Consider the following 20,688-nt stretch of genomic DNA (forward strand, 5'->3'; position numbering starts at 1 on the left):
GCGCCAGGGGCGGAGCGAGGTAGGGGCTACGCCCCCCGGCGCCCCGCGGGGCCGCCCACCATGCCGCCCCAACGCCCTGGATCCGGCCGGGACCGAGGGGGTGTGAGTGAGAATAAAAAAGATTACTGTGCTCGGGGCTTGCCCCTCTTGCTTGTGGAGTGCCCTCCATTTTCTTGGACACACCGTTATTAATTGACTTCGGATTTATTCAATCAAAATTTTCAATAAAATGTGTGTAGAGAGGCTTTAAGACGTACTAGCTGCTGTACAGTCGCTCCTAGGCTAATGGGGGAAGATTTGTTTCCAAAGAATAAATGTCTAAATCACTAGGATTTTGAATGTATATTCTGTACAAAATGCTTTTTGAAAGAATAAATCCATGCATGCATGGCTATGGGTGTGGAATACAATGGAGTGCTAGAATTAAAGTTTATTTACCTAGGAAGCGCACCCTAAAGAAGTCTTTGAAAATGGGCATAGACGTTTTAGGTTGACTCCAGAAGGCATTTCTCAGGCCAGAAGGCCTGAGAAAACATCCTATACCTAGGAACACTAGAAAGAGTATAGCAGGTTTTATGACTGAAGCCAGAATTCTTGAGGATGGCTGCAGGGCGCTTGTAGCGGGATCCAATGTTTGTATTCAGTGACCAGGGTGAAGAATTCATTCTTTTTTGGGGAGGGTTAGGAAAAAAAAAGAAGAAGAAGAAGAAGAAGAAGAAGAAGAAGAAGAAGAAGAAGAAGAAGAAGGAGAAGAAGAAAGGTAATTAAAGGGGGAAGAAAACCTACTCAGAATGTCAATAGATTAATAAATCAACTGACAACTATTAACTTGGTTTCCTTTCTGAAGAATCCATGTCTCCAAAAGACCCTGAAATTATCCTGTAAATAAACAAGTAATCAGGACATCATTTGGCCTTTAGTTAGGAGTGGTGATAATTCATTTTGCATTGCACGCATTTACTTAGTTGGTGGACAAAAATGCCCTTCGTTTCTAATGAAAAGGAACACATCTTTGGAAACCTGATTTCTAATTGAACTGTGACATTATTTAATTTCATGATTTTACATAAGTAATTTCACTTTTAGGAATTCAAATTCTATTTCTTAAGGAATGTATTGAGCTAATGTAATTACAGTACTTCATTTAATATTTTCTGAATGCTTACTATGTGCCTGCCTCTGTCTTTAATCCTTGGAAAACAAAGATTAAGTGTAAAGATCTGTCCTAGAGCTTTCAGCATGAGAGAGACAGACTTCTTCCTATACAAATAAATACAACATAATGTGTCAGTAACTTCAACAGTCACCTTCTGTTGATATATCATAAGTATACAGGTCTTGTCTCCGTTTTTCCTTTCCTCTGCCATCAACATTATTATGGTAGGGTAGGAAGGGGTTAAAGAAACTAGCACATTGTAGTTATATAACAAATATGTGTTGATCAAATGAATGGACACCCGAAGATTTCTATTATGTATAATTCTGTTGATTTTTAAAATTCATTTATCTCATAAATCTTATCCAAATGAACATATTTTTTGTTTCCTCTCAGTCACACTGATCTGGGAGCTGTATCTTCAGGTTTCATTGTAAAATTTGCAGTGCCCATGTATATGATTGTGAATGATATAAAACTTTAGCTATATTTACAAATAGTTGATAATCATGTTGTCTTGCTATATTGAGGTTTGCATCATAGTTTTGAGGTTTGCATCATAGTTTTTTTTTTCTTTTTTTAGAAATGTGTATGATTTTCATGTTCTTATCAATCCTCTTTTCTTTTGGCAGGACTAAGTTTATGGTGCTTGTATTTCTATGGTACTTTTTTTACTGTTATAAGCTCTGGGGTGCCTGGGTGGCTCAGCTGGTTAAGTGTCTGACTCCTGATTTCTGCTCAGGTCATGATTGAGCCCCATATCATAGGCTCCTGCTTCTCTCTCTCTCTCTCTCTCTCTCCCCCCCACCCTTTCCCTCTGCCCCTCCCCCGCTTGCTTGTATGGGTGTGCTCTCTCTTTCTCAAAATATATAAGCATTAAAAAAATTAATGTTATGAGCTTTGAAAGCTCGTGCAGTTAACTGTTCAGAATTTGACCTTAATATATATCATTTTTCTAACGTAAGCTTACTGTATTTCCTAGCTTCTGTTGAATGAACACGTAGTTATAAACCTAGCAGTAGCTAAAAAATAATTCACTTATTTTTAATGTTTACTTATTTTTGAGAGAGAGAAAGAGAGTGAGCGCGGGGGAGGGGCAGAGAGCAAGGGGGACCCAGGATCTGAAGTGGGCTCTGCTGACAGCAGCTAGCCTGACTCAGAGCCCAAACCCATGAACCATGATATCATGACCTGAGCCAAAACCAAGAGTCAGCTGCTTAACCAACTGACCCACCCAGTTGCCTCAAAAAGCCACCTTCTTAATGGATTTTAAAAACTTCACTTTTTGATTTTGCTTGGTTTAATTTTTTTTTTTTTTTTGAGAGAGGGAGAGAGAGAGAGAGAGCGCGAATACAAGTGGAAGAGGGTAGTGGGAGAGGGAGAGAAAGTGAGTTCATGACCTAAGCCAAAGTGGGACACTCAACTGGTACCCCCAAATATAATTCACTTTATCCTCAGCATTTCCTGGACCATTAGCCAAATATAAGTTTTAATGTGTTAAGTGCATGGTACACTATAAAGAATTAGCCTTTCTTAACTCCTATCAGGATGTTTTATACCCCTAACTTTATGTATTCAAAAATGAAAACGTTTACATATAATAATATATGTAAAACTATAAGCTATATATATAAATAAATAAGTGTATCTATTTACCTATCTAGCTAAAACTAGAGCTTCTTTCTTCGCTTCTTTGCCCAACTGACTCTTACTCTCATTGGCAGTTCAGCCCAGGCAGCATGTCCTGAAGGTCTTCCCTGAAGTCTGCACTCTAGATTAGCTGGCGGTCCTGTTGTGTGGTGCCATAGTTTCATAGATACGCCTTTTTCAAGCCCTCCTCACTGTGAATTGCTATAAGGTAAATAAAGATATTTCAGTACTTAGGACAATCCCTGACATATCTGTGGATATATCATAAATAATTGTTGATATAGTACAGTTTGAATAAATAAATGTCTCTACTTTGTATGTTCAACAACTACATTATACCTGGAAATTAGTAGATGCGTAATAAAAGTTGGATAAATGAATGAATGAAAGGAGAAACTTGATAAATTAGTATTAAGGGACTCTAGTTAGTGGATGCTTTTTCTAAAATTGACCTCACTTTTGACTTCACTTTTTTCCTACCTTCATTTTTTATTTATTCTGATTTTCTTAACTGTATCTGTCCCAAGATTTTTGTTTGTTTTACTTGTATTAGATACTTATTGTAAAGAAATATTTTTAATGTTTAAAGAAATAAATAAGAAAGTAAAAATCATCAATAAGTCTACCATGCAGACATAAACATTTTGGAGGAAAACCTTCCTTAGTTTGAAATATACATGTGCATATACATATACATATACATATATACAAAAAACATTTTAGGAAAATAAATCTTACTATACATACTGTTTGTAGCTTGCCTTTTCTCCCTTTGTGCTATGTAACGGAGACTTTCTTTACCAATAAATAGTGATTTATACACATCAGTTTTAATCCACTGTATGTATCCAATTAGATTAATTCCCCCCCCCCCCCCCCCCCCCCCCCCCCCCCCCCGCCATTAGACATTTACATTGTTTCCATTGTTTTTTGCCATTAAAAAAATACTGATATTAACATCCTTGCTCATATGCCTTTGTGCACATACGTTAGTAAAAAATTTATGTAGGAAAATATCTTGGATGTTTAATTGCTGAATCAAAGGGTAATTGACACATATTGCTAAATTATACAAAAGATTGTGCCAAAATATATTCTGATAAACAATGACTACCCCATCTCAATATACACTACTCAGCTACCTATTATAATTACCTATAAACTGCCTGGAAGCCTGCCTGGTACACAGAGCTCAATCAATTTTATATCTTCATCCTCATCATCCTCATTATCACCTTTATAGTATTATTAATAATGTATCCATGTCTGTAAGCTTAAAATCATTTTTTATTTCTCAGGAGGACTAAAAAAAGCACAGAAATATTGTCTTACTAAATTATAGACATTTTATATAATATTTTGTTACTCCTCAGTATTATGCTATTTAATGCAATGGACATTCATCTGTTTTATCGCTATTGACAGTAAGTAAAAAATATGAAAACAGTATAATTTTTATATTTTGTTACTGCTATGTATTGTACTGTCTTAAATGCCAAGTTGAGATTTTCTTTTTTTTTTAAATTTTCTTTTTAACGTTTTTATTTATTTTTGAGACAGAAAGAGACAGAGCATGAACAGGGGAGGGGCAGAGAGAGGGAGACACAGAATCTGAAACAGGCTCCAGGCTCTGAGCTGTCAGCACAGAGCCGACACGGGGCTCGAACTCATGGACTGTGAGATCATGACCTGAGCCAAAGTCAGACGCTTAACCGACCAAGCCACCCAGGCGCCCCCAAGTTGAGATTTTCAATATAAGCTCTTTAGAATGACAATGATGAAAATAATGTATAAGATTCATATTACAGTGTCACATCAAAAGCACAAAATAAAAGAAGAAGTATATGTTAAATAGGAAGGGTTTATCTTTTAATTTAAGTATAAACTTGTTAATAATCTCTTTTAACATGTACAACAATTGCATTACATTTTTTCCCACATTTTGAAGAGATGTGGTTTATTTATATTTTTGTTAGAGAAGTACAGTTGTTACAGCTAAGTGATATTAAAGGACATAGGTTATTTGGTGGTCTCCAGTCAAATTATAGTAATGGCCCCCTTCTAAAAATGAAGTTTCACATAAACCCCCTAGAGATCAAACAATTAAAAATCATGATTTTTACATTTTTCACAGTTTTTAAATGAATATCTCATTTTGTTTGTGGATTCTTTGAAATATTTCCCTAGATTTCAGATTAGTTTCTGCTGATACTGTTCTTAAAGTATCTTTGCAAATTTATAGAAACTTGAATTTACAAAAAACAAATTTAAGTTTTGAACTGATAATGCATGTACTGAAAATTGTTCTCTATTTTCCTGACCTACTAAAGTCTATTACTGGAAGGAAAATAAGGGGAAAAATAAACATGCGAAAAGAAACCTATAATAATTTTTAAAAAATGTTATATTAAAAACAAAAATACGTTTTTTTGATTTTCCAATTGTAGAACTCAAGAGACAAGCTAGCATTTTGAATTTTAAAATAGCCACTGAATTTGGGTTGCAAAATGATATAAACATGAAAAGGTCATATTTTATATCTGACAGCTTGATGGATATGGATTTTATTATTGATTTTATGGTATATGAAGACAGCTTGGTTTGTAATCAAAATGAACATAAACCACAACGTTTTCTGACTTTTTCCATTTCTAGCATTTTCTAACATCACATTTGCTCTAGGCTTTCAATAAACATATTCTTCCTGACCGCTTCTGAAATTCTGAGGTTAAGAGGAATAAGGAAAGATATAATTAGCTTTTTCTTTCCCTTCAATTCAACTTGGGCAGCTGTTTGTGACTTATTACAGAGTTTTGACTTAAAAATCCTCTTACAACCACAAGCCAGATGAGAGGGAAAAAAAAAAAAAAAAAAACAACCTACCTTACCTTTTCAACAAACAGGGAGGAGCAAAAGATCAGGGATCTTTTATGTTAAAACCTACCAGACTCTGACAATCTTACAAAAGAGACATCTTAATGAATTTCAGAATTTCTTTTGTGTTGAATCTCAGAGCTGCTTTTACTTTTACTGGATTCCAAATGAGAGTATACATTTTTCTTTGTTTGATGTGCTGGGCAAGATCTGGTAAGAACTTAATAATTTGATTTATCTTACCAAATTGTGTGTCAAATAATGAGTATAGTATTTTGATTCTGGGATAAAAAATTCTGTGACATCATGGTATGAAAGGAAATAGTATGATTGTGAATACTAACTGTATCAAATGGTTAATTATGAATAAAGTTTGTGTGTGTGTGTGTGTGTGTGTGTGTGTGTGTGTTTGGTAAATTTTATATTCTGTATTTTACTTAATTTCCAGTTAATAACTAGAAAACCTTTTATAAGAAGGTGTAAATAGAGAACAAATATTCAAGAGACAGAATAATTCAGTAATAGAGAAATTAAATCAATATTTGAAAATCATGACTTGATAAACATCTTATTTCAATTTGAATGCTCAAATAATCTTACTTTTGAGGAAAATGTTTACATAGGTAAATTGTCAATTGCAAAACTAACAAGTAAACGTATACTACAACTTTTTTTTTGTCCTATTATGCTCAAGTGTGACTAAAACCAAAATTAGTTTATAGTAATAAAGTAGAACTTTATTCTCCTGTTTTACAGATTTATGGTAATAAAGTTTACTAATGTTAGTAATATCATTTATTTCTTTCTGGTAATAAAGTAGAAGTACTTGTTCTACTTTATGATAATGTTATAAATTTAAAATTCATGATGCATATAGATTTTGGTCCCTTGCAAAGGCAGATGATTTTGTTTTAAATTTTCTTTTAAAAAATTATTGAATGCATACTTGAATAACTTTAAAATATCACCTAGAAATTCAAATTATTTCTTGTTTCTTTTCAATTAGATATTTGAGTTTATCATAAATTCTAGAAATGTTGAGTTTTATATTCAAATGCAGAATCTAAATGGTGTTAATATACAGTTTATTATATTTTTTCTCATTTAGATTTTTCTTGGTAGGCATTTTATATTTGTGTAATGCATGATAGTGCCACCTTAAATTGGAAGTCAGAGAAATTTGAAGTCTAAGCCCCTAACTTTTATGTCATTTAGAGTTGGCATTATCTTAGTATCATAGTTTCTACTCCAACCTCATGTGGCAGACTTTCTAAGATTATTGTTTTGATTAGTAGTTAGGAATTACCTAATTTTTCAATTGGGAACCCTCAGATATAATTACTAAATATGTTTCTGTCTCTGTTGACTGAAATAGAACAGAAGACCTTTTAGATATTAATAACAGTAAATAGAAAATAAGGTAAAGAATTCATCTGTTCTCAAAATCATTTGTAACCCATGCAAACTCTTGTGCTCTCTGTCATTTTCCTCGAAATCCCACATGCCTAGGGAATTTTGTTGAATTTTCAGTAATTACTTTCATGTAAGTATGTTTTATTTAAACCATACATTCTCCTCCCTTCTCTGCTAGAGATTCTTACAGATGTCTCTTAGCATCTCCTCAATCCTCACACTCCTCAACATGAAAATCATTATATGGTTATATCTGCCTTCAACAAAGGAAAAACATTCTGAAAAACTGAGATTAGTCAAATGTTTTAAAAAAATTTTTAATGGAAAAAATGGGAATGAAGAGATGGCTGAACAAACTGTACAGATATGTAGCGGTATGCATATATATTCAAATTATATGAATATATATTCTTGTTACAGTTTTTTGCTCATATAAGTGCTTAAACGGTAGTTGTAGTTGCTGCTGTTATCATAGCAAGGGGCAGCAAATGTTTCTGTAAAGGGCCGGTTGATCAATATTTAAGGCTTTGAGGGCCATATGATTTCTGCTGCATCTATTCAGCTCTGTCATCATAATGTGAAAACTGCCGTAGATAATTCGTAAATTAATGAGTATGGTTGTGTTCTAATAAAATTTATTATAGACTCTAACATTTGAATTTATTGTAATTTTCACGTGTCACAAAATATTATTTTAATTTTTTTCAACCATTTAAAAATGTAAAAACCTGCCTTATCTTGCCAGCCGGATTTGGCCTTCTGACCATAGTTTGCCAATTCTCTTGTTCCGGTAATCTGGAAGAGATATTAAAGATAAATTAGGGGTTCATAGGGGGCTAAGTCAGGTAAGCACCTGACTCTTGATTTCAGCTCAGGTCATGATCTCACGGTTTGTAGGTTCTAGCGCTGCATCAGGTTCCATGCTGTTAGCATGGAGCCTGCTTGGTGTTCTCTCTCTGTCTCTCTCTCTCTCTCTCTCTCTGTCTCTCTCTCTGCTTCTTTCCTGCTCATTCTCACTCTTTCTCAAGATAAATAAGAAAGAAACTTAAAAAAAAATTCTTCTTTCTCATTTTACAGTTGAGGAAAGTGAAATTCAGAAAAATGGAGTCACTTTTCTAAGATGATAGATAGCACTTATCGTATATGTAATACAAAACACCTGGGAGTCTTGTTTAAAATACAAATTCTTATCCCATAGGCAGGAAGTGAAGTCCAAGATTCTGCAGTTCTCATAAACTCCCAGATGATGCCTGTGGGTATATGGGACTGCACTTTGAGTAGTGAGAGTATAGATATTTGTAGATCTTTATTTAGTGGGCTGTTTGTAGGGCAGTGGTCTTTCTGAAACTCATGGCATTCTAAGCTCATGGGCTCAATAAATTCATCATTATGTAATTGTATAAAAATTTATATATTTGTATAAAAATTTTGTACAATTTATGTAAATTTGTATAATTTGTATTTAAAAATCTGATATGACTAGTAATTCATTTCCACTGATCTGCTAAAATCAGATGACTACAAGCAACTTATTGTACCAAATTTATTGGTACAATTTATTGTACCAAAGTGTCTTTAAAATAAGGGGAACATGCAAGAACATGGAATTTGCAATTAAAAGACCCAGATTCAAGTCCTGGCAGCTTATAATCCCAGACAAATCACTTAGCTCCTGTGAACCTCAGTTTCCTCATTTTTAAATGGAAGTAAAAGTTATAATACTGTCTCACTGCATTGAAAAGCTCAAAGGAGATAAAGTATGATTTGGTCAGTTATAAATTAGGTTAGAATAATCTGCTGTTTTCTTCCCATGTACCCTTTCTCTGTAATTGTCTCAGATTAACTTCCAGGTATAAGTCTTCATGTTATATCTACCTGTACACAGTTGTGGTAGACTTGTATGGACTACCTATATCGGAATCCCCTGGGTTATGCATTTTAAAATGCAGATTTACCTACCAAACCAGAATCTCTGGGGATGGGACCAGGAAAGTACACTTTGAACAAACGTTCCCAGTCATTTTTTACACCCATTTTTAAAACCATGCTTGAGAATTCTTGGCCTCAAGACCTATCAGACATCAAGTTTATTTTTTTTGTGTGTAGTCAGCTTCATTTTTAACGACTTTCCAAACATTTGCACAGTTGGAAGAGTTGTGGATTGAATATCTGGACTACTTATGACTTGTTAAATAAGTGTACGTTTTCTAAATGTGCTTTGATTGCTTCAGAATCAGAAAATTAAGGATACTTTTACCTTTAATTTTGCTTTCTGCCTCTAGCCTCCCGAGATATTACAGTTCTACCTACAGTTTTGTGTCTTAACTGGCTCTATGACCATAAAAATCTCTGATTTTGTAGCTATAAAGTCAGTCTACTGTTTGGTACCTGATATTTTGCTAGCCCCCAAAGGTCTTCATTCTTTTTATTACACATGAGTATAATTAAGCTAGTGAACTTATGTTGCTCAACTGTTTACATAGTAACTTGTGCTGTGAATATGGTTATGCTTTTCAGATATCACTCATAAATGTTCTGTTGCTTCTAATTGTGTGACCTTTCTTCATATATAAAATGAGGGAAAGGATAGCAAATACAAAAGCACCACAGTGCTCAACACAGAGTGAGTGCTAAATAACCATTAGCCATTATTACTATCATTGATGGTTTTGTTTATAGGTGTTAACAAATATGTTTTGTTTTCAGAAATGGGGAAAAGAGAAAAGAGGTTTTCATGGAGTCTTTTTAGGGTGAGTGTGGGATATCAGAGGATTATCAAAGGAAGTAGCAGTAGACCTTTCCAGAATGTGTTGGGATTGTTGGCTTTCTTTGGCTGGGTTTTGAGGCTCCTCTGTTATTGGCTTGGTCAACACTGAAAGTTGCAAGGCAGACTAACTGGTCTTAGCAGCTTACTGAGTATGAAAATGGGTTTGGAATCAAAGAATGTTAGAATAATACAAGTCATAGGGAGCATTTGCTTCAACTCCTTGCATTTAAAGAAACCAAGACTCAGAGATGAGAAGATTTACTCAGAGTCACAAGAGATATTTGAGGAGGCTAGAGGCACTTGGGTCTCAGCTGCCCATGTCCAGGGCACTGTCCATGTTTCTGGACTCTGTCCATTTTGATCCCCTTGTCTTCATCACAGCCATTGTCACTGTAATGGAAATATATTTCAGAGATACAACTGAACAACTTAGAATGATTATCCTAATTCCACCATATGTCTTTGATATTTTTTAACAATTTTACTGCTTCTAGAATTGAAGTCTCAGAAGATTTTCAGAATTCTTTCTCAGTGTACCTCTGTTGAGATTACTAGAGTCATCATCTCCCTACATATTTGGCAATGGAATCTGATACTGTGCCCCTGCTACTGAATTTCTTACCACAATAGAATTACTTACTGTATTCTCTAGACCCTCAATTTGTTAATTTTTCAAACAGGATTTAAAAAAATGATACTTGCCTTTCTGTTCTTGATATATTCATCCTTTTGCTGTTAACTTATTTTTGCTATTGTCATTATCAATTAATTGAAGCCTATTTAAATCATTTTTCATTAGTGTAAAATTAATGCATATTTTAGATCTAGAACATTTAGAAAATGGTGAAGTACAAAAAATAGAAAACACACATAAAAATACAGAAAAAACGACTCCAATATTGACAATAACTAAGTTGTTTTATTTCCTATCAGTTCTATTATAATAAATATGTATGTGTGCACAAATGTGTATGTTTTTAGTATAATATATATATATATATATATACATATATATAACAGATAAAACTTACAACTGTATATTAACACACACATATATATGGATTATATAAATTTTTTGGTTGCTGCTTACAGTCCCCATCATATGGATACACCATTAATTTATTTTTCTAGTCTCTCATTTCTGTGCATTTAGTTGATTCTCAAATATTCACTGTTAAAAATCCTGTGATATAAATTGATGTTATTAATGGGTATAATAAAAATATGATAAGAAAATATTATTGTAATTTTTATTTGATTTTTCAGAAGATTAAGTACATTTTGATAACTCTATGAGCCATTTTCATATTTTATTTTATAAAATATTTGTTTATATCTTTCACTTGGTATTCAGGTGGGTATTCTTTTTCTTCATTTATACTTACTTGTAAGCATATCAATTCCTTTCCTACCTTACATTGAAAATATTTCCCTAGCTTATATATTTTGTCTTTTGGCTGGTATATAGTTTTTATGTACAGAAGTTTTAAATTTATGTGCTGTGAAACCTGTTAGTCTCCTACTTTATAGTTTCTTTTGTTTTTATGCTAAAAAGTCATTCCTCAAACTGAGGTCATGTACATATTAACTATATTTTTCTAGGTCATATAATTTAATTTTTACATGGCATTTTTATTTTTATTTTTTTATTTTTTTTATTTTTTTTCACGTTTATTTATTTTTTTTTAATTTTTTTTTAATTTTTTTATTTTTTAATATATGAAATTTACTGTCAAATTGGTTTCCATACAACACCCAGTGCTCATCCCAAAAGGTGCCCTCCTCAATACCCATCACCCACCCTGCCCTCCCTCCCACCCCCCATCAACCCTCAGTTTGTTCTCAGTTTTTAACAGTCTCTTATGCTTTGGCTCTCTCCCACTCTAACCTCTTTTTTTTTTTTTTTTTTTTTTTTCCTTCCCCTCCCCCATGGGTTTCTGTTACGTTTCTCAGGATCCACATAAGAGTGAAACCATATGGTATCTGTCTTTCTCTGTATGGCTTATTTCACTTAGCATCACACTCTCCACTTCCATCCATGTTGCTACAAAAGGCCATATTTCATTTTTTCTCATTGCCACGTAGTATTCCATTGTGTATATAAACCACAATTTCTTTATCCATTCATCAGTTGATGGACATTTAGGATACAAAATCAATGTGCAGAAATCAGTTGCATTCTTATACACTAACAATGAAGCAACAGAAAGACAAATGAAGAAACTGATCCCATTCACAGTGGCACCAAGAAGCATAAAATACCTAGGAATAAATCTAACCAAAGATGTAAAAGATCTGTATACATGGCATTTTTAAATAGGCTAACATCAATTATCCTTGTCATTGTTTATTTAAAAATCCATTATCTTTGACCATGGATTGCCATAATTATTATGGGTAATATAGTTTATTTCTGGGTGTTCCCATTCAGTTTCATTAACCTGTATATCAATTCTTGATGCAGTTTCAGGGCCTCTTTTTAATTAGTTTATAATATAAACATAATTTTAATCATGCCCATTTATTATCTTTAAAATATCATTCATTTTCCTTGAGCATTTATCCCCTCCCTGGAAACATCTCATTGAGACCTTAATTCAGAATCATATTACACATATAAATTTAATATGAGTAGAATTGATTTTGTGATAATAGATCTTCCATTCTGGATCATGGTATATCTCAGTGTTTATTCAAATCTTTTAGGTTCCTTTGTAATATTTTTAAGCTTTGTTTTTCTTATAGGGGCACTGTATATTTCTCTATCCCTTCTGGTCTTCTTTCTTTTTCTCTTTTTCCTCCTTCTTTTCTTCATTCTTTCTCTCTTCTTTCTTCTCCTCTTTTCAAAGGGCTAGTTAACTTGCAAATCATAGGAACCTGGTTCAAACTAGCTAAGGAAAGAAGGAACTTTATTTATTTATTTATTTATTTATTTATTTATTTATTTATTTATATTTAAATTTTGTTTAGTTAACATGTAATGCAATATTGGGTTCAGTTGTAGAGTTCAGTGATTCGGCACTTACATACAACGCCCAGTGCCCATCCCAACAAGTGCCCTCCTTAGTACCCATTACCCATCTGGCCCATCTCCCACCCACCTCCCTCTGTCAACCCTCAGTTTTTTTCTCTATTGTTAAGAGTCTCTTGCGGTATGTTTCCCTCTCTCTCCACCCCCACAACTTCCCATATGTTCATCTGTTTTGTGTCTTAAATTCCACATGTTAGTGAAATCATATGGATTTGTCTTTCTCTGATTGACTTATTTCACTTAGCATAATACATTCTGGCTCTATCCACGTTGTTGCAAATGACAATATTTCATTCTTTTTGATGGTTAAGTAATATACATATATACATATATATATATATATACATATATATATATGTATATGGAACTTATTATGTCATATAACTGAAAAGTTTTGCATTAAATACCACTGGATCCAAGTACTGAAAAAAAAAAAAAAAAGATTACCGTATGTAGCTTCAGGATTTATTTCCTTATAGCTTGAAATCTGGAAAGAAAGCCACTTTCTCTCCCATGGTCTATATCCACCCACCCCAAAGGGTCCTGAATGGACCCGTTTGGATTTTACATTCCCCTGTGGTCTAATCTTGGGTCTAGGTTGATTGGGTATTCAAATTGGTCTAGGATGAAGGGAGAGCATATCTTTATGGTTAGCTCCAAAAATTCACTTACTGTGGGGGAAATTTTGAAAAAGAAAAGCTGGAGAACTGTAAATATAAAATATATTTGCAGCAATATTATTAATATTTATATTTTTGTGGGTTTTAATAATTTTATTATATTTTATACTGACTATTGCTAATATGAGCCAAGGCTAATGATTTTTATATATTTATATATCTATTTTTTAATATTTATTTAAAAATTTTTCAAGATTATTTATTTTTGAGAGAGAGACAGAGAGTAAGCGGGGGGAGGGGCAGAGACAGAGGGAGAGAGAGAATCCCATGCAGGCTCTGAACTGTCAGCACAGAGCCCAGTGTGGGGCTTGATTTTGCAAACCACAAAATTATGACCTGAGCTGAAACCAAGAGTCAGAGGCTTAATCAACTGAGCCACCCAGGTGCCCATTTAGTTTTATTTATTTTTTGAGAGAGAAAGACACACACAGAGTGAGCAGGAGAGGGGCAGAGAGAGAGGTGACACAGAATATGAAGCAGGCTCCAGGCTCTGATCTGTCAGCACAGAGCCTGAAACAGGGCTTGAACCCATGAACTGTGATATCATGACCTGAGCCAATGTCAGAGGCTTAACCAACTGAGCCACCCAGGTGCCTCTTTTATATGTGTATATTAAAACTTCCCCTTGGATTAATTTTTTGAGTTTCTGTTTTCATATTTTTAATAGAATATATCACAGTAAGCAAGTTATGTCTGTACCCAATGATTATATTTCTTTTCTTATATATATTTTTTGCTGGGGGGCCTTGAATTTTTTTATTTTATTTTTTGAATTTTTTAAAAATAGTTCATTGTAAAATTGGCTTATATACAACACCCAGTGCTTATTTCAACAAGCACCCTCCTCAGTGCCCATCACCCATGTCCCCTCTCTGTCCCTCCCCGTCAACCATCAGTTTGTTCTCTGTATTTAAGGGTCTCATGTGGTTTGACTCTAGCTACTAGCTATCATAGGGTAGTTCTATTTTTAATTTTTTGAGGAACCTCTACACTGTTTTCCAGAGCAGCTGCACCAGTTTGCATTCCCACCAACAGTGCAAGAGGGTTTCCTTTTATCCACCTTCTCACCAGCATCTGTAGTTTCCTGATTTGTTCATTTTAGCCACTGAGCTGTGTGAGGTGGTATCTCAGTGTGGCTTTGATCTGTATTTCCCTGATGAGTGACGTTGAACATCTTTTCATGTGTCTGTTGGCCATCTGGATGTCTTCTTTGGAAAAGTGTCTATTCATGTTTTCTGCCCATTTCTTCACTGGATTATTTGTCTTTCAGGTGTTGAGTTTGGTTCTTTTTCTTATATTGTTGCTGAGTTAGACAGAAGAATGTATGACAGCAGATGTTTTATATTTTTTTAATTTTAATGGAAATAATGTCACTAATGTTTCATCACTAATACGACAATCGTTATTGGCATGTAATAGGTAATATTTTGTCATTTTAATAAAATATACTTCTATTTTTAATTTATATAATATAGTATTAACTCTTGTTCTAGTTTTATGCTGTGGACTGTGCTATGGACTGTGTATGCTTGTGAGTGTGTTATTTGGGAATTTTGCCTTTAATTGTTACATGAGTTGTAGTAATTTATAGCTCCTGTATCTATCTATGTGGATATTTGCCCTATTTTTGTTATGCTTGATATTAGAGATATTATAGCTTCTAAAAATGATTAAGCTTTATGTTTTTCTCTGTTTTGTAAAAAAATTAGAACTTTACTATAAGTTTTTTTTAACTTTATTGAGGTATAACTTATATATGCTAAAATGTACTCATTTAAGAGTATACTTTGATGAGTTTTTAAAAATATGTGCACCACATTTTACATGGCATGTAACAGTCTTATCAAAAAATAAAATATTTATTGAGTTACCAAAAGTTAGCTCTTTGCAAGTAACCCCCTCTCCTTGTCTGGTTTTAAACAAATCTGACCTGCTTTCTGATACTCTAGATTAAATATCCCTTTTCGAGAATTTCATAAAAATGGGATTAAACAACATGTACTTTTCTTTGTGGAACATTTTGTTCATCATCATGTTTTTGAGTCTTATCAAAGTTGTTGCATGTATGGGAAGCTTATTCCTTTTTATTGCTGGGTAGTATTACATGGTATAATTATGCCACAGTTTGTGTATCTATACTCCTTTTATTGACATGCAGGTTTTTTCCAGTTTGGGGTCCTTATGAAAAAATGTCTATGAGCTTGTACATGTTGTGGACAAATGCTTTTATTTCTCAGAGGTAAACAATTGAAACTGATTTTTTAGGGTCATAAAAGTATATACTTAGTATTTTGAGAAATTGCTAAATGGTTTTCCAAAATATATCATTTTGTTACTTCCCTTAGCAATGAAGGATGCTTCAAGTTGCCCTACATCCTCACCTATACTTGGTTCTGTCCATATTTTTTTTTAAAGTTTATTTTTGATAGAAAAAGAGAGAAACTACGCACCAGTGGGAGAGGGACAGAGAGGGAGAGAGAGAAAATCCTGATGCGGGGCTTGATCTCTCCAAGTGAGAGATCATGACCTGAGCCGACATCAGGAGTTGGATGAACCAGCCGGGTGCCCCTCCGTCTTTTTAATTTTAGCCTTTCTAGTGGGTGTGTAGTGATATTATTATTTTAATTTAACTTATATTTTACTGGTGACTAGTGATGTTGAGCATGGATCTTAGGCCATTATACCATCTTTTGTTAAGTGTCTTCAATTATTTTGACAATTCTGAAAAATTGAGTTCGTGTGTTTAACGTATATGTGTATATAAACACTCAGATTCCATCCACCCCACCATATTCTGGATACAGGTGATTTTCAGGTGTACATATTACAAGCCTACATATTCACATTCTTAACGATGAGTGTCTTTTCAGGAACAGACATGTTTCATTATGACTGTCCAATTTATCACCTTTTTCGTTTATGTTTCACACTCACTGTAATCTTGTCTGAGAAATATTTGCTTACTTCAAGATCATTAATATTTTCTCTCAATATTACAGACATATAGCCTGTTGCCTGCCAGAGAATGAAGCTGAATCAAAGCAAGTAGAGTTGAGAGAATGAAAAGAGGAAAAGATGAGTCTCTTTCACTCTAGAGCTAGTTTAGCTCTCTTAAAACCAAATGTGACCTTTCTAGGGTCTCTGTTGAATGTCCATGATGTTCCTTAAGGTCTTTCTACTCTGGCTAGCCAGGGCTTCATTGTCTCCCAGAGCATTGTGACCTCTGGAACTGTTCAGTTTACAGCTCTTTGTGGAGTTTCACATTATGCATGCATAGGTCTGTATACAGCAACCGATTCTTGGGGACCCCTCTGCAGATTTCAAGCCTCTGCCTCTGTAGAGCCACTTCTTTTGCAGCATATAATCTAGAAATTCTAGTTGTTTTACTCTCCCCAAACCCTGATCTTTCTCCCCAACTTGGTAACATCATCATGCTCTCCTTGGGTCCAAACTTTCTGCACTAAGAGAGACTATCTCCAGGCAGGAAGCTACTAGATTATAGTGTTCACATAATTTGTTTCTTTTCTTTTAGAGATCACAGTTCTATGCTTTTTGTTGTCCAGTGTCTAAAGTTTCATATACACATTTTATCCACTGTTCGAGTTGTTTACAGAAGTAAGAGAAGTATGGAATCTGATATATTTCATGACAGGAATTGGATTCTAGAAGATTTTGTGTTAATTGTGGTAAAACACATATAAAAATCGCCATTTTAATAATTTTTACAGTTCAGTGGCATTAAGTACACTCACATTTTGTACAACCATTGCCACTATCCATCACCGGGATGTTTTCATCTTTCCAAACTGAAACTCTATACCTATAAAAAACATAGTTCCCCATTTTCCTCTCCTTCCCAGCCCCTGGCAACCACTATTCTATTTTATGTCTCTCTATCTTGACTACTTTAGGTACTCATGTAAATGTAATCATGCAGTGTTTGTATTTTTGTGACTGGCTTATTTCACTTAGTATAATGTCTTCAGAGTTCTTCCGTGTTACAGCACATGTCAGAATTTACTTTCATTTTAAGGCTGAATAATATTTTATTGTATGTGTATACCAGATTTTGTTTTTACATTGATCTATTGATGGATGCTTGGATTGCTTCCACCTTTTGGTTATTATAAATAATGTTTCTATGAACATGGTGGTATAAATATCTCTTTGAGTCTCTGCTTTCAGTTCTTTTAGGTGTATACCCAGAAGTGGAGTTTCTAGATTATATTGTTATTTTATTTTTAATTTTTTAAGGAACCACCATACCATTTTCCATTCCCATCAGCAATGGGCAGCATTCCAATTTTTCCACATTCTTGCCAACAATTGTTATTTTGTGTTTCTTGGTAGTAGCTACATCTTTTACCTTCAGATTCTAATGGAATTGAAGTGGTATCTCATTATGGTTTTGATTTGCATTTCTCTAATGATTAGTGAGATTGAGCATTTTTTCATGTGCTTATTAGCCATTTGTATATCTTATCTATATGTCCATTCAAATCTTTTGCCAGTTTTTTAATTGGTTGTTTGTTGTTATTGAATTATGGGAGTTCTTTATGTATTCTGAATATAAATCCCTTATCAGATATATGATTGTTAAACATTTTGTCCCATTCCCTGGATTGCCTTTTCACTCTGTTTATAATGTCCTTCAATGCACAAAAGTTTTTAATTTTGATGAAGTACATTTCATCCTTTTTTCTTTTATTGTCTGTGCTGTTTTTGGTAATTCTCAAAAAGTAATTTTGAGACCCAAAGTCTTGAGGTTTTCTCTTGTATTTTCTTCTAAGAGTTTTATGGTTTTAGTTCTATTATGTCCTTCTTTATCTCTTGTAAGAATTTTTAACTTAGAGTCTATTTTCTCTGGTAGAAGTATAGATGTCCCAATCTCTGTTCTTTTCTTATCCCAAACTTTATTGAGGAATAATTGACAAATATAATTGTGTATATTTAAATTTTACAATGTGATGATTTGATACACATATACATTGTGGAATGATTACCAAGATCAAGATAATTAATACATCCATCACCTCTCAAAATTAACACTTTTTCTGTGCATGATGAGAATGCTTAAGATTCACTCTCAGCAACTTTCAAGTATGCAATATTATATTATTACATAATCAAATATACAGTATCGTATTATTAACTATAGTCACCTGATGCACACTAGATCCTAAGAACTTATTTATCTTGTTACTGGAAGTTACTGTACCTCCACATTTACCAGTCCCAAGCCTCTGGTAACCACCATTTTATTATCTGTTAATATGAAATTTTTTTTTGTTTTTTGTTTTTGTTTTTAGATTCCATTTATAGTTGATATTATACAGCATTTGTTTTTCTCTGTCTGGCTTATTTCTCTTAGCATAATGCCCTCTAGTTTTATCTACTGTTCCAAATGACAGGATTTACTTTTTTATGGTTGAATAAATTCTATTATGTATATATACTACATTTTTAAAATCCATTCATTCACTTAAGGAAATTTAGGTTGTTTCCATGTCTTGATTATTGTGAATAATGCTGCAGTGAACATGAGTGTGGAGATATCTCTTCATATCCCTGCTCTCTTTCAGTTACTTTTTGCATTGAATATCTTGTTTGCATCCTAACACTTTCAACCTATGAATGTCTTTAAAGTGAGTCTCTTGTAGACAGCATACACTTGGATGTTGTTGTTTTTTATCCACTCTTTCAATCTATTTCTTTTTATTAAGCGGTTTAATCCATTTACATTTAAAGTTATTACTGATAGGGGCACCTGGGTGGCTCAGTCGGTTGGGCGGCCGACTTCGGCTCAGGTCAGGATCTCGCGGTCCGTGAGTTCGAGCCCCGCGTCGGGCTCTGTGCTGATAGCTCAGAGCCTGGAGCCTGTTTCAGATTCTGTGTCTCCCTCTCTCTGACCCTCCCCCGTTCATGCTCTGTCTCTCTCTGTCTCAAAAATAAATAAACGTTAAAAAAAAAAAAAAAAATTTTAAAGTTATTACTGATAGGAAGCACTTATTTTTTTCCATTTTCTTATTTGTTTTTTATATGTCTTAGAGCTCATTTTTGTCTTTCATTTCCTCCATTACTGTCTAGTATTTAATTTTTTTTTTAGTGACACATTATGATTCCCTTCTCATTTTCTTTTGTATATGTTCTATAGATTATTTTCTTTTTGGTTATCATAGGGATTACTTGTAACATCCTAAAGTTATGACAATCTATTTTAAATTGATACTAAGTTAACTTCAAAAAAATAAAGACTTCAATAAAAAACTTAACTTTTACATAAACAACTACTCCTTTATAGCTCTGCTTTCCTCATTTCAGTTGTTGATGGCACAAATTTTGAATTTATATTGCATACCATTAACATAGATTTATAATTGTATTTATGCATTTGCCTTTTATATTCTGTAGAAAATAAAAAGAGTTATAAATCAAAATTTAAAAATACTATTTTTTGTATTTGTTTATACATGTGCCCTTTCCAGAGCTCTTTATGTTTTCATATGACTTTAAGTTATTGTATAATGCCATTTCATTTCAACTTGAAGGCTCCCATTGTTATTTCATGTAGAGCCAAGTCTATGGTAGTGAATTCCCTCAGCTTTTGTTTGTCTAGGGATGTCTTAACTTAGCTCTCATTTTTTTAAGGGCAGTTTTGCTGGATATAGAATTCTAGGTTGAAAGTTTTTCTCTTTCATCACTTTAAATATATATCATCTCACTGCCTTCTGGGCTACAAAGTTTCTGCTGAGAAATATGACAGTATTATTGGGAATTCTGATAAGTTTTAGATATATAGAACTTTATTTTTCTATTCCTAACATCTACCATAATTCAGTTCAATGTTTTTTTTAGGAGTTCTACTGTATACTAGTGTAACGTTTTATTATCTTTTAAAGACATTTGTTTTTATTTTCTGTACCTGATATTAATATTACCAGTGAAATAAATTATATCATGTCACAGTAAAGCCAAACACCATGGAACAGAACAAAACCCCAGGCCCTCAGTAGCATTTGGCTTAAAGCAGCATTAGTCATACTTGTGGAGTCAGGTGGGGATTTTGTGGTTAGGTAGCACTGCTCTTCTGTTGGGTTCACTTGCATGTTTTGCTTTT

The 20,688-nt window shown here is 33.5% G+C and overlaps 1 protein-coding gene across 9 annotated transcripts in view; it reads left to right on the forward strand.

Moving 5' to 3' along the window:
- Positions 1-35: 35 nt before the first annotated feature.
- LIPI (lipase I) overlaps positions 36-20,688 on the forward strand; it is a 75,246-nt gene continuing 54,593 nt past the window's right edge. For 8 of the 9 annotated variants that reach the window (XR_006193007.1, XR_006193008.1, XR_006193010.1 and 5 more), the window contains exons 1-2: positions 722-760; positions 2,881-3,014. The gene's annotated coding sequence lies outside the window, so the exon portion shown is untranslated. Of the gene's footprint in view, positions 103-721; positions 761-2,880; positions 3,015-20,688 lie in introns of those variants that run through there. The other variant, XM_042903143.1, reaches the window with a different exon arrangement.

Source organism: Panthera leo, chromosome C2, assembly GCF_018350215.1.
Source record: "Panthera leo isolate Ple1 chromosome C2, P.leo_Ple1_pat1.1, whole genome shotgun sequence".
Lineage (NCBI taxonomy): Eukaryota > Metazoa > Chordata > Mammalia > Carnivora > Felidae > Panthera > Panthera leo.